This window comes from Nomascus leucogenys, chromosome 8, assembly GCF_006542625.1.
Source record: "Nomascus leucogenys isolate Asia chromosome 8, Asia_NLE_v1, whole genome shotgun sequence".
In the NCBI taxonomy this organism is placed as follows: Eukaryota; Metazoa; Chordata; class Mammalia; order Primates; family Hylobatidae; genus Nomascus; species Nomascus leucogenys.
In genome coordinates, this window is record NC_044388.1 from 22,784,911 (window position 1) to 22,800,893 (window position 15,983).

A 15,983-nucleotide genomic window follows, 5' to 3' on the forward strand; every position below is an offset into this window, starting at 1 on the left:
AGCATGCCCGTCAGGCACTCAAAGAGATCTGGAAATCCGTCATGAGGGAGAGGGGAACTCCAGACCTGTGCACTGATAGCAGGCTCAACAAAGCTGTCTGGGCCAAAGGAATAAGGAATGTGCCATACCATATCCATGTGTGGCTGTCAAGAAAACATAATAAGGATGAAGATCTACCAAATGAGTTCTACACTTTGGTTACCTATGCACCTGTTACCACTTTCAAAAATCTACAGACTTTGTAGATGAGAACTAACTGCTGATCATCAAATACATCAAATAAAGTTATAAAATCACCAAAAATAAACATAAAAAAATAAGAAATCACAACTCAGCTCATCATCAAATATATCCAAATTCAAAATTTTTTGGCAGCTATTTTCTAGTTTACACAAGGTAAATACCAAACAAAGTCAGTTCAGCAGGGCAATTCCTAGAGAAACATATTTTTACCCAATTCCTTCTGCTAGGCCCAATAGGACATCATGTTATTTCAACTCAACTATTGTGAAGAATTGAGTCACCTTAGAATTGATATGGACAACTGATGGCACTTCCTACATTTTCCTGTTACAGGGATCCCTGCCATCTTGCGTGCCATGAAATTCTAGGGTATCAACAGAGTACTTACTCAGGAATGTAGACTGTTTCTTGAAAAATATTTTGCCTCTGCCTAGCGATACTGCTATAGTCACACCCATGGAAGAACACATCCCAGTAAGAATATAAGTCAGTATTTTCGTATGTCATGATGAAATGCTACTGCCTTGACATAACCGATTTACTAGCTAAAATATGAGTCAGTTCAATTAGTAAAAATTTAGTGACCTTCTGCTATGTGCCTAGATGAAATGCACAGCCTCTGCTTTCAAAGAAAGAATATTTAGATAGGAAAATAGATGAGTAACATAAAGGGTATCTATACAACAGATTCCTCAACTGAGAGCTGTATAGCTTGTCTCAGGCAGTTAAGACAGCCAATCTGTAAGAAAACACATCTAAAGCAATGTTCAGGCATACTTACAATTATTTCATGTCTATTTCTCTTTTCTACTTACTTATTTCCTCTTTTCCCTCACTCCATGAAACTGATGGACTTTAGGCAGTATATCAGTTCCCAGTATAATATGGGTTGGGAGATACTTATCCAATAGATAGGCTGGCCATAATTTCCTTTAAGGATTCTTTTTTTCTCTCTTCATGTCAAGTTAGACCACTAGACAAGACATTCCTATAGATACAAAGCGTCCTTGATTTTACTGCCTTAACACCTTATATGCAAAATTACTTTTTTTTTTTTTTAGTAATTATGTCTTTAGACTTTTATTTTTATCAAACGTGACTCAAGTAGTCCATCTGCAACAGGAATATTAAGTTACTAAAAAAATCAGGATTGGAAACTTTATCACAATTAAATTTAAAAGTTTATAATAAAAACAGGATGAAGAATAATTAATTTTAGAAGTGAAATTTTGAAAGTTCCAATAAATATTTAGTATTTTCTAAAATAAAGGAATAATACTAAAAATGAAAACATACGAAGTATTCACCTTTAATTATTAATAGTGGGTATGACAACTGATTTCTATGTCTACTCTTATTTTTTCAGAAACCCGTCAAGAGTTCTCTTCTCCAATATTTTCATAATTATAAATGTTTTGTTTTATTACAGATAAAATGTACACTAAACATGTTCTGTTGCTATCATTCTAGGTCTGATCCTTCATCCCATTTTTCAGTGCCTTTCTGATTTTATCAAGCAGAATGCTAACTATTAAGTCCACCTAATTAGGGCCCAGCTTCTGCCAGACTTTCTTACCCATTTGAAACACCAAGGAAGCAGTTCCAAGGTCCAGGTTCAATCTAGACCTTAAAACACCCTGTATGCCTCCTGTTCTTCTTCCTCTTTTTGGCTACAAGTGTCCAAAGATACAGACAAAAAAAGTTACATTTACTCAAAACTACATAATATAGACACAAAAAAGTTACGTTTACTCAATACTACAGAATGATGAATAATTAGACAATATTTTGGCCAGGCTCAGTGGCTCACACATGTAAGGAGGCTAAGGCGGGCAGATCACATGAGGCCAGGAGTTTCAGACCAGCCTGGCCAACATGGTAAAACCCCATCTCTACTAAAAATACAAAAAAATAAAATAAAATAAAATAACCAGGCATGGTGGTATATATACATTTGTAATCCTAGCTACTCAAGAGACTGAGACATGAGAACTGCTCCAACCCGGGAGGCAGAGGTTGCAGTGAGCGGAGATCATGACACTGTACTGCAGCCTAGGAAACAGGGGAGTTTCCTAGTTACCATGACAACTCCCCTTTCCCAAATATCTTCATGTGTTTCCAAATGTTTTTAGGGTCAAAAAAGATCCTAGTAGAATCTGACTCCAAGTGAAGAAAAGAGACTAAAGAAAGAATAATGCTAAAAGAAAGTATACATTTTGAATAAGCAGCATAAAATAATGAAGTGTCAAAATGTAAAAGGTTTAAAGGGAAGAATGACCAAAGGTCAGAGGAATCCAGGAGCAGGACCACTGCAGATGGCAATTCAGCCAACCTGGATCTAGTGTACAAACATTTAGGAACACTAAAAAGAGTCTAACATCAACTGAAGATTAGAAAGGAGAAAATGATTACATTAACTTACATCCCTCTTTATGCCTGCTTGACCTGCAGAACATGTTTGGCAGCTCTTACCCTAGGACCTTTACACTTGCTATTTCCTCAGTTTGGAATGTCCTTGCCCCAAAACTTACATGGTTCACTCCTTTATCTCCCTTAAATATTAGCTCAATTTTTTTTCAATAATAACTGCTCTTATTTAATTCTGCAACTTATAATAACTTATACACTATCAATCCCCTTATATTGCAATATTCGTTTCTTTTTTTTTTGAGACGGAGTCTCGCTCTGTCGCCCAGGCTGGAGTGCAGTGGCGCAATCTCGGCTCACTGCAAGCTCCGCCTCCCGGGTTCACGCCATTCTCCTGCCTCAGCCTCTCCGAGTAGCTGGGACTACAGGCGCCCGCCACCACGCCCGGCTAATTTTTTGTATTTTTAGTAGAGACAGGGTTTCACCGTGGTCTCGATCTCCTGACCTCGTGATCTGCCCGCCTCGGCCTCCCAAAGTGCTGGGATTACAAGCGTGAGCCACCGCGCCCGGCCTCGTTTCTTTTTTTCCAAAGAAATTACTGCTTTCAAAGACACTGTTTATTTTTGTCATTTATTATATTTATTATTTACTCTTTCCCTCTGTTAGAATGCAAGCTCCATGAAGGCAGGGATCTTTGTTATGTTCAATATGTCCCAAGCACCTAGAACACAGCTGTAGAACTTAGAAGGCCTAATCCTCAATAATCAACAACCATGATCTGCAGAATGATGAATATAGGCTGTAGAGAGTCCAGTCCTGTCTCACCAAATCAAAAACATGATTCCTTTGAAACTGCAGGCTGTTTCATAATATTAAACTAATGATGTTCCTTCGTATTTACTATTTTATTATCAATGGGAGACAGAAAAATATTTCCCACATAGAAGTGGGCACTAACTAATCCCATAATGCCTTCAGTTAGCAAATCTCTAGACCCTCCACAGAAATCAAGCTTCAGACTCTGCACCAGGATATCAAAAATCACATTTCTTCTTTCATTTACCTGAAATGACTTGAACCTGGAGAAGGGAATTAATATTTCCCAAAGTCATTTGATGGCTGAGAGGCATGAACACAGAACTGGAGTCTCCCTGGATATCTGATTAGCATTTGAACATGCACTTTCTAATACAGTTCCACAATAGTTCCTGAATACTGATTTAGAAGGACTAGAGTAAGTACCAACAACTGAAAAAAAATTATTAAAAAGATACATTTTAATTATAGACTATCAAATCAATAGTAAGAAATCAGCAAATAAATAGAAACTGCATTGTTGGGAGCTAAAATGTAGAAAAAGATGGTATGAAGTATTACTGAGGGAGCCAGAATAATCTATCAAGTCACATCTTTATTTCCAAAAGAAATTTCTTATAACCATACATCATTTTACAATGTAAAAACAGAGATTTCCCAAAGATTCTTACCCTGTTTCTGTAACAATATATAGCCACTCATTCACATGTTCCATCATTTACTTTATGTGAGGGCCATCCAGCCTGTAGACAATTCAATTAATCTTACAAGTGACATGCACAAGAAAAAAAAAAAAACAGATGTGGCATTAAGATTTACAAAGTTATTGAAACTTTTTAACAAGTAAAACGCATCTTTACTTAGCTACACCAGAATGAGGAATAAAGGGGTTTACATATGTTTCAATTCTAAACCTATCAATCAAACCCATGTTATTCCTTTGGGAGCTTATTTACATGCATATTTATCAGCCTCACATGCTAATTCCCTGCTGTTTTATGCCTGCAAGGCATGTTTATGAGTCATAATTGTTGATCTCATTTGATGTATTTCACTGAAGGAAGACATTATTCAGTTATGTGGCCTAATGTCAATGAGATATGATGACCTGATCTTCCAAATGCAACTTGCTCTTTAATTTTTATTAGGATATATAACTTACTGTACAGGAAAAGCAGTACACACTAAAATAAAAGAATAAATGTTTTACATAAAGAATTCAGTTAATCATCTCATTTTGATCCACCTTACTCCTCACATTTCTTCTAAAATGTGGCTATAAAATAAGCTGTGTCACTCATTCAGTCACTTATTTCCCTACACTCCTACACTGCGCCCTTAGCTTCATAATCTGTCACCATAGTCTAACTTTGCAGACCTGCTTCCAAGTTCAAGAAAAAACATGTGTTCATTTATGCTACTTGCATATTCCTTTACTAGTTTTTCCCCTTAGTCAAGACCAGTGACTATTTTTAGGTTGCCCTACAAAATCTGGCTAACAAAGCTATTTTCTTCGACTCACTTAAAACATTATTTCAGGCAGGAAATCTTCCTAAAATAGGTAAATTGGGTAATGTTAACTATTTCTGCATTCACCCAATCCCTTAGAAAACATAAAGCACCCACTGTTTATATCAAAGCATTACCAATTTTTTAAAAAGTAAAAACACTATATGCAAAGTATAACAATACAATTAGTGGTGGTATCAGGAGAGAACATCCTAAGAATTTTTGTTATTGAGAAACAGAAATGGAATATGATGCAGTATATCTATATTTCTATAAATCAATCTACACTGGTGTTGTAAAGAGCTTTAGAATAATGGAGTGACTTAAATGATTATAAAATGTATTTATTAATGACACAAGGGCCTTCTGCATTACTGTGAGAAATCTGAATTAAAAATAAGTGATTTTTGGCTGGGCATGGTGGCTCACGCCTATAATCCCACCACTTTGGGAGGCTGGGGTGGGCGGATCATGAGGTCAGGAGATCGAGACCATCCTGGCCAACGTGGTGAAACCCCGTATCTACTAAAAATACAAAAAAATCAGCGAGGCGTGGTGGTGGGCACCTGTAGTCCCAGCTACTCGGGAGGCTGGGACAGGAGAATCATTTGAACCTGGAGGCAGAGGTTGCAGTGAGCCAAGATCGCACCATTGCACTCCAGCCTGGACGACAGAGTGATACTCCGTCTCAAAAAAAAAAAAAAAAAAGTGATTTTTGTGACATGAACTTCTGCAAAGAAAAAGGCTTATGATTTTTCCTCCCCAGCACATTTTAGATGTGAATGATGATATCATACCACTAAAATATAGATGTCATTGCAAGGGGTTACCACACTGAGTTCAATAAGCACTATCACTCCAGTGAGAACAGAAGAACATGAAGCCTAACACCACTTTTCTGCTAGGTGATCACACCACCTAAGTGATAGCTAGATGGAATTGCAGCCCAGAAATTTAAGTGTCAGGAGACAGGAAAACTGGGCACACAGATGAACAGAGCACAGTAGTCATTCTCTCTTCTCTTGACCTATACGTAAAGAATTAAAACTACAAGGAATCATTCTTAAAATGCATTTGAAAGTGTTTTTGTAGCAGGATTAAAATCTAAGAAGGTAATGAAATGGTATTAGTATTAATATTCTATTCTTATTATGCTTAAATAATTTTTAAAATGTTTGGATAAGCAATAAACTAAAAAACAGATTTTAGAAAAGAATCATAATTTTAAAAACCTGTGAAAGAAACCACTTTGCCTTCCTCTTGCCTAGTATTCGTAAAAGATGTAGGAAAAGGAAAAGGTAACAAATAATAATACTACATAAACAGCATTTTAAAAAATCAAAATAAGCAAGTTGATATCCAGTACATGTATGCAGAATACCATATAATTTAAAATGTATTTTATTGCATTAGAAACTACATGTGTTTTGCAACCTGAGGAAACCGATTTCCAAAAATTAAAAACAAGAAAGAAACTAGACATATTAATAGAATTTAACTGATTTCCTTTCTACTACAGAGATAAAATGCACTGAATTACACATTTGCTGTGGGAGGTGGTCAGAACATTAGCAGAGTTACCACATGACGAAATCTACCCTTTAACATACTAAAATGGCAAACTACATTAACAGGACACACTAAGTAAACTATAACAGTTTCGAGAGATTATGAGTTTTTCAATGTTCATCTCATTGTTAAGTAATGTAGAAGAACAGTAAAATTCAACACTAATCTAGTATATTATTTAAAAACATTAAGGTTTTATGAAAGGAGTTTGTTTTTTTTTTCTTTTTTTTTTTTTTTTTTTTTTTGAGATGGAGTCTCACTCTGTTGCCAGGCTGGAGTGCAGTGACGCGATCTCAGCTCACTGCAACCTCCACCTCCTGAGTTCAAGTGATTCTCCTGCCTCAGCTTCCCGAGTAGCTGGGACTACAGGCGCGCGCCACCACACCCAGCTAATTTTTGTATTTTTTGTAGAGATGGGGTTTCAACCTTGTTGGCCAGGATGGTCTCAATCTCTTGACCTCGTGATCTGCCCACCTCAACCCCCAAAGTGCGCGAGTCACTGCACCCAGCCCAAAGGAAGATTTTTTACTACACAAATGAGGGCTTTTCTACTTCGTATCTTCTCAGTGAGGCCTTTCTTTCTGTCCTAACTAAAATGGTAACACCCTCCTTAATTCAATTCCTACCCTTCTCCCAGGCTTTATATTTCTCCATAGCACTTATCCCTATAGAACCAAATATATTTTACATATTAATCTTGCTTACTGTCAGTCTTTCACTAGAATTGTAACCTTCAAAGCAAAGGCTATTGTTTTGTTTATACCCATAATTCTCAGCATCTATAATATATCTTGGCAGAGAGTAGGCACTCAATATATTAACAGCTACTGAAAGAAGAAATCAATGAATATTAAATCTTACAATAAACATCTGGGAGCACATAAGTTTAAAAACATATATTTCTACATTAACAATGAAACCAGGATACTTAAGACAGCTAGTACTGAATATCTGATAGACCTATTACATTCTAAATATTAACATTAATGCCATCAGAATATCTGTGGCTGAGTAATCACAACACCATAATTCACACACTCACTCAGTCATCTTAGTTGAACTATGCAATCCCTGAAATACAATGAAAAGAAAATATATCACAAAGTACTAATCTCCTCTATCATGAGCTACAAATTTTATCCAAAAAAATTATTTCAATTAAAATGTACAGAATATAAATCAACTAACACATTGGTTTTCATGAAGTGTAAATATCTTGGTCAAGTGCAGTGGCTAATACCTGCAATCTCAGCATTTTAGGAGGCTGAGACAGAAGGATCACTTGAGCCCAGGAGTTTGAGACCAGCCTGGGCAACATACCGAGACTCTGTGTCTATTATAATTGTTTTAAGCGTCAATACCTTGAAAGCATATCTGAATAATCACAGATTAAATAAAAGAATAATTATCTTGAGCAATTTCATGCCCCTAATGTACCATTTTAAAATATGTGACTTTGATAGATTAGAATAACTTAGCACATTAATGTAAACATGAATTCATATACAATGAACTTGTAATACTAAAGATTCCCTGAATGTTGCAACATTCATCCTTTATGTATTTTAACTGTATTTCTAAAACTTAAACCTAAAGATAAACACGTAAAGTATAAAACGCTAAGCTCTGAGAGAAAGAGGTTTTTCAACTTGTACTTCTACAAAGAATAAAATTTGAAGGTGGCTCTGTGGATCAACCTACTTAATAATCTTCTCTCTTCCAATAAGCTAAACACAGGTTCTGGCCACAAGTCAGTAAATCGAATTTGATGAGGATTTAGCTAAGTATAAGGTGAAAATGTCTACGAATGAACAGATATGTGGCTTTTTTATTTACTAAAGTGTTTTTTATTTAAAAGTAAAGAAAATAAAATTTTAGTAATAACATGAAATGAATGTGCTTAGCTGAATTTCTACTTATAATTACATTTACTTCATTCTTTTTACCTGTTTTGCTTTACTCGTTAGTTTTTACTTTACTTTTTTTTTGCTTTACTTGTTTAATTTTGCTTTTTACCTGTTTATGATGCATAATGTTGGAAAAAACAGTACAGTAATATCCCACAAGGGGGAGGATGAGGACTTTTTAATCCTCACTTTTACAATGTAAGTAACCTTCACATAGGAAGCTTTCCTCTAAAATAATTTACTTAGCAAGGAGTAAACTGACATAAAATTCAGAGAGATGCAGAGAAAACTTTCAAACAGAAACTACCTTTTAATCTACAAAGTGTGCACACATCCAAAGTCAGTTAATCACGTTGTAAAAACTGATACTTTTATATAATTTACAAAGTTAGAAATACAAAATAGACAGTTACACTGGCAAATATTTTTCTAGAATATAAACTACTTACTCATCAAAACAGATTTCTGAGTTATAAACTTAACTGAGATAAACGAGCTTCATCATAAGCTGAGTTTATGTTTGTCCTACAATGTCCATCATATCTTTGTTTTCCTTTGGGCAAAATGGGAAAATCATACACTGTTTCCTATTTAATTCATTAAAAATTGAACACTACATGATTTATTATAAGTAAAGTTTTCTGTACTAGATATGAACATTAGCAATATTTGAAAGAATCAATTCTCTATCCAAAAGGAAAAAAATAAAGCTGATATTCAAAAGTAAAAGAAATGAACAGCAACATAAAGAAAACATGAAAATAATAAAGAACGACTCCAATCTTCAGAAGATATATTTAGACAGTTTCACATAAATAAAAACTTTACGTTCAACCAACCAAGTACCCACATTTAAATCTATTTTAATGCATCATTAACATGGAAAGTAAAAAACAGGCAAGGACAGGAGAAGCACAGGCTTTCAGAAAGAGAAAAATTAAACTGAATGTCAATGGGCAAGGACACATTAAGACTTATGATGTATACTGCCAAATGGAATGCCGGAAGGATAATACCAATCTACATTCCCACAAAACCTAAGTGAAATCTCCAATTCCCTAGACCTCAAGCAAAGCCCAGATGTATTACTTTTTTTAACCTGACAATGTGGAAGAAAAAAAAAAAAAAAACAAGAAAACAAACTTGCTTTAATGTCATTCCTTATATGGCAAATGAGGTCATTCTGCATATAATTATGAAGCATCCAAAATATTTCTTGAGAATTGCTAGTTTATGTCCTTTGGTCATTTTTCAATTGTGTTCATATTCCTTACTAACTTGTCTGAATTTTTGGATATTAAAGGTATCAAACCCTCATTTACTAATCTCTAAATGTTAAGAGTATCTTGTGGTTCTACCTTGCCCCCTCTGTTTATATATCCCCAAATCTAACACCATCCACGTGGTAACTTCTCCCCAACCTATATCTTAAGCCTTTACATCTTCCCAGAATCTCAGACTCATATATCCATCTCTAGAAGACAAAAAGTCTAACAGACATCTCAGATGTCACCATACAAGGCAAACAAAACTCTTTATTTCTCCTCCCCACTCACCCCCTCCAAATTTAATTTTCTATCATTACCAACATTTTAGTAAATGATATCATCTAATTTTCCATCAATTTCCAACACTTCAGTAAATGTTATCACCTCTCTATTCAGTTGCCCAATGCCAAAAATCTAGGAATCTTTCTAGATAAATCTTTTACCTCACTGCCCTGCAATCATCAAGTAGTTTTCTCTACCCTACATCAAAAATATATCCCGTATCTGTTTAATTATCTTCATTTCCACTACTCCTTTTCCCAGTCTAACCCCACTATCAGCTCTCTCCTGAGGATGGCATTCCCAGTCAGAAGCTGAAGAAATTATTTGCACTGCTGATACACATTTGGACTATTTCCAGTTTTGTTATCACAAACAATGTTCTTACACACAATTCTTGATGCAGATATGCAAGTTTCCCTGTGTTCCTAGGGTATGGTCATATTCAATTTTCTTGTAATGCCAAATTATTTCCAAAATGTTTGAACCAACTTTAACTCCTATCAGCAACGGAGCAGAGCTCACGTTTCTTCACACAGTGGCAAACTCATGGTAACTGATTTTTGCCAGTCTAGAGGTTATCATATGTTATCTGACAGGGATTTCATTTAAATTCTTCCTACATATATGGCTGTTGCATGGTTCCTTTACTACAAAATAAAGGCCTTTTTCATGCCATTTTCATATTGATTCATAAGAATTCTTCATACCTCTTGGATGCTAAACTTTTTTTAGTTTTGTATATTATCATCTTTTCTCAGACTGTGGTTTGTATTTTCACTCTCTGTTTACAGTATCTTCTCATAATAGTTTTTGATTCTGCAATAATTTAATTCTATATATATTTTTTTCCTTTTTGGTATTTGAAATTATATTTTCTTCTAAAAGTTCTATAGTTTTGCTTTACAGATTTTTTAATTTAGGAGAATTTGGTATTGTTAGTAAGATGTTGAGAAAATAATTCATTTTTGTTTTCCACCCAAATGAAAAATCAGTTGTTCTCCGCACCACTTAATGAAGATGCCATTCTTTCACCACTGATCTGTAATTTCAGCTCTGTCATGTATTTGGTTTTCATGTAAGTTTGGGTCTACCTGTCTATCTGTTCTTCCCACTGGTCTATTTATCAAGTCATGAGCCATTATCATATTACCTTGTTATATAAAATGTGCATGTTCTTTTTCAGAAGTGTCTTGACTATTGTACCTTTTGTTTTTCTATTAAATACTTGAATGAACCTGCCAAGTTACTAAAAAGAACAAATCAATGTAAAAATTTTGACTGAAAAATACACTGAATCTATAGATCAATTTGGGGAAAACCTAATAACTCTGTGACAATACGTCCTCTCATCCATGATCAGGGTGTGTCCTCTATATTTATTCAGGTCTTCTTAAATGTCTTCCAATGAAGTTTCATAACATTCTCCATAAAAACTACCACATAGTTTACTAATTTATTGAAGAGTTACTCATATTTTTGTACTATTATAAATGCTGTATCTTTATTGCTGGTATATTTGTAAGTGCGACTGATTTTGCACACGTTATATAACAAGGAATATAGGTAAACTAAATTATTAAATTCTAATAATTTATGCGTAGATTTTTATTTCTAATTTTAAAGAGAAAACTTTTAACAGGATTTTAGCGTAATTCTTTTATAAATGTCCTTTTTCATATTAAAGAAGGTCTCTTCAATCCATAGTTTGTTAACAGTTATTTTATCACAAACTTATGTGAATTTTTTTGAATGTTTCCCCTCCAACTACTGAAATGACTTTTCCACTTTGCTAATAAGGTAAGTTACAAAAATAGATTTTCCCTAAGTACTAACCTTGCATTCCCAGGATAAACAAAATTTGGTAAAATATGTTTATCTTTTTACCCATGCTGGATTCTGTTTACTAATACTTTATTTTTATCCATATTCATGAGCAAGAATGGACTGTACTTTTTCATAATGCTCTTGACTGATATTGTTACAAAGGTTATACCAGTCACGTAATATAAATTTGAAAACATTCCCTGTTTTTCAATTCTCTGAAAGAATTTTCTCTTTATGTTTTCTAGAAATCATCTGTCCCCAAATTGGGATTGGTGTTTTCTGTCTGGGATTATAATTATTTATTCCATTACATCAATGGTTATAGGATCACACAGAAACTTATTTTTTCTTTTGTATTTTAAAACTTGTGATACAACTGTATATGTCATTGTATGTCCGTTATAATAATCACTTTATCAAATAACAAACTTTTCTCATTTTTAAAGTTTTCATACATACTTAATGGCTATATATCCATTTATGTAACCATAGTTTTTGATGTGTAAAATATAACCTAGAAAGCAATGTGTATACACATTACCCATAACAAATGCTTACTATATTGTGTAACAAGTTTAGAAATGTGTATACACATTGCTTTCTAGGTTACATTTTACTGAATTGAACTCTTATATCAATAATTCTTGTCTTTATGGAAATGTATCCACTACACCTTAGTTTTCCAATTCATAGTCATAAAAAATGTTCACATAAGAGAATACTTGTATTGTCTTTTTAGCCAGTTCATAATTCTGAATGGATTTTAGAGAGATATTTTAGAGGTTAAAAGAATCTCTCTAGAAATGTGACTGAAATTAAACTTGATTAAAAAATTTATTTTAGGCCAGGCGTGGTGGCTCATGTCTGTAATCTCAGCACTTTGGGAGGCCGAGGTGGGCGGATCACGAGGTCAGGAGATCGAGACCATCCTGGCTAACATGATGAAACCCCATCTCTACTAAAAATACAAAAAATTAGCCGGGCGAGGTGGCGGGTGCCTGTAGTCCCAGCTACGCAGGAGGCTGAGGCAGGAGAATGGCATGAACCCCGGGGGGCGGAGCCTGCAGTGAGCCAAGATCACGCCACTGCACTCTAGCCTGGGCGACGGCGAGACTGCGTCTCAAAAAAGAATTTATTTTAAAGACCTCACTATACCTTTTCATATGTAATACATTTTTAATCTGGAAAATCCAGAAATGTAGGAAAACGTTTGCTTTTTTGCTTGTTTCCCATTAGCTGCCTTACTGTTGAGCTCTCATTGCTTCCACTATTTTTCAGTCAATTGTCTTAGGTTTTCAGTTAATTATTTTGTGTCTTCCAGTAATGCCATATTTTTTTGGCTGATTAACATAAAATATTTACATATCATAAATGTTCATTTATTTTTGAATTAGTATCTGTGAAAAATTGATGGTATTAATGGCCCAATTACTCCCTTCCTAAACATATGACATTTAGGGTGTGACTTTCCAGCTTCTTCCATCAAAAGGTAGTGGCAACACAGTAACACTGAGTCTTCTAATCCATGAACATGAAATATCTACTTATTTATAACTTTCCTTAATTTCTTCCAGTATTGTTTTATAGTTGTCAGTGTACTTCCTCTACTTCTGGTGTTAAATGTATTCCTAAATATTTAGTTCTTTTAATGCTATCATGAATAGAACTTTTGCTTAAAATTATTATAGGATTATTCACTGCTAGTATACAAAAAATACAATTTTTGCTACCTCTAACAATTTTGCTACCTCTAGCTGGCTTTGTTACTTATCTTGGCCAAGAAAATGTGGCAAATCTGACAAGGTCACAGTACCAAGTCTAGGTCTCATGAAATCCTGAAACCTGGCAGTTTGTTTATTTGGAAAATTGACATCACCATGTAAACAAGTCTTGGCTACCCTGCTGGAGGATGAGACATGTAGCTTACTCAATCTCCAGACACGAGTGACAGAATCTTAGATCAACCATTGCTTAGACATGTAAGCAAGCTCAGCTCAGAGTAAGAGAATTACTCAACTTGCTCACTTTACAATTACCCATAATAAATGCTTACTATATTGTGTAACAAGTTTAGAAACAGTATGTCATACAAACAAAGTTAACTGATACACTATGAATAACATGAAATATTAATGCTTGGTAAATAAATGGCTACACAGCTCATTTTAATCACTGAGCTAGATATATGTCATCTGAAAACATGCAAAGGCTGGACATGGCGGCTCACATCCATAATCCTAGCTTTTGGGGTGGCTGAGGCAGGAGGATTGTTGAGCCCAGGAATTCAAGACCAGACTGGGCAAAGTACTGAGACCCTGTCTCTACAAAAATAAATTTAAAAATTAGCCAGGCATGGTAGCACACACCTGAAGTCTCAGCTACTCCAGAGACTGAGATAAGAAGATCACTGGAGCACAGAAAGTTGAGACTGCAGCCAACTGTGATCGCACCACTGTGCGCAAGCCTGGGTGAGAGAGACCCCATCTCAAAAAAAAAAATAAAGAAAGGAAACACTTTCAAACAATATATCAAGGTGTAGTTCAAGAAATGATTCAAAAAATACTAAATTTGCAAAACTCTGTGATACATTTTTATTGAAAAGTATCTGGTAAATGTAATAAACATGTTTGAACTTTAAAAATCAGAAAAGAGGTCAGTCATGGTAGTTAACACCGGTAATCCCAGCAACTTAGTAGGCCGACATGGATGGAGCCCAGGAATTTGAGACCAGCCTGGGCAACAGAGTGAGACCCTCTCTCTACAAAAAAATTAAAAAATTAGCCAGGTATGTTGGTATGTACCTGTAGTCCTAGCTACTCAGGAGATGGAGGCAAGAAGATCACATTGATTTCAGTAGTGGCCTGTTTGGTGGGGTCACTGTGAAGATGCTGGGTGCAGTGGGTGAGGCGCTGGCTGGGGCTGCATGCTCTGTGAACCTGCAGGAGCGAGGGACAGGCGGGGAGCCCCTCTCCCTACCAAGTAGGCAGGACTGGAGCCCCACGCTCTGGGGCACAGCTACAGCCACACAGCTCCAGACCAAGGAATCCCTGTGCTCTTGGGGTCCCAGGAAGCCCCTTGTCCCTGCAGCTTTGAAAGTGCCTGATCCTGTGGCCTGGACTCTCCCTGCTGCTGGTGTCTGCTTTCTGGAGTGAAGCAAAGTTGTGGCTGAGCCCAGGAGCTATTACGACCCAGCTGGGTGTGCACACACACAGGGTGGCACTGTCATGCCAGCCCCCTGCCACCTCAGCCCCTTCAGGACTCTGGGCACCAACGAGTGTAGGAGAGAGGGTGATGAGCAGCTAAGGGTGGCTCAGCATGTGCCTATGAGCACCCCTCAGCTCAAAAAGCCTGGACGCCATGGATGACATGCTGATGGTGGCAGAAAGCTGACAGGCTCTCGGGCAGAAACAGGCAGCTCCCCAGTGAAGCCCCACCTTAAAGCCAGGTATGGCCTGAAGCCTGGGGGCCAGGCTGTCACTTCCAGGTGAAGCCCCTGCCAGGACTGAGAACTTATGGTGCTTTTTCCAGCCTGCCCTTGGACAAACCAGCATGTACTTCCTCCCTTCTGAGCCCATAAAAACCCTGGACCCGGCCGGGCACGGTGGCTCATGCCTGTAATCCCAGCACTTTGGGAGGCTGAGACGGGCGGATCACGAGGTCAGGAGATCGAGACCATCCTGGCTAACATGGTGAAACCCCGTCTCTACTAAAAATACAAAAAATTAGCCAGCCTGGTGGTGGGCGCCTGTAGTCCCAGCTACTCGGAAGGCTGAGGCAGGAGAATGGCGTGAACGCAGGAGGCGGAGCTTGCAGTGAGCAGAGATTGCGCCACTGCACTCCAGCCTGGGCAACAGAGCGAGATTCCATCTCAAAAAAAAAAAAAAAAAAAAAAAAAACACTGGACCCAGCCAGGACTACCAGCTACGGGAAGGAGTTACCCACCTCGGGTCTCCTCAATTCATGGTGACAAACTGCCTGTAGAAAGGAGCTACCCACTCCAGGTCTCATCTCTGCTAAGCGCTGGACATTCATTAGGACAACCTGCCTGCAGAAAGGAGCTACCCACAGCAGATCTCTCCACTGAGAGCTGGAGACTCATTGGGACTACCTGCCTTCAGAAAGGAGCTATCCACTGAGGGTCTCCTCTCTGCTGAGAGCTGGACACTAATCAGGATGACCTGCCTACAGAAAGGAACTA

At 36.7% G+C, this 15,983-nt stretch overlaps 1 protein-coding gene across 6 annotated transcripts in view; it reads right to left on the minus strand.

The window, feature by feature from the left end:
• Nucleotides 1-15,983, minus strand: part of TBC1D5 (TBC1 domain family member 5) — a 581,319-nt gene that overhangs the window by 306,878 nt on the left and 258,458 nt on the right. The window lies entirely within an intron of this gene.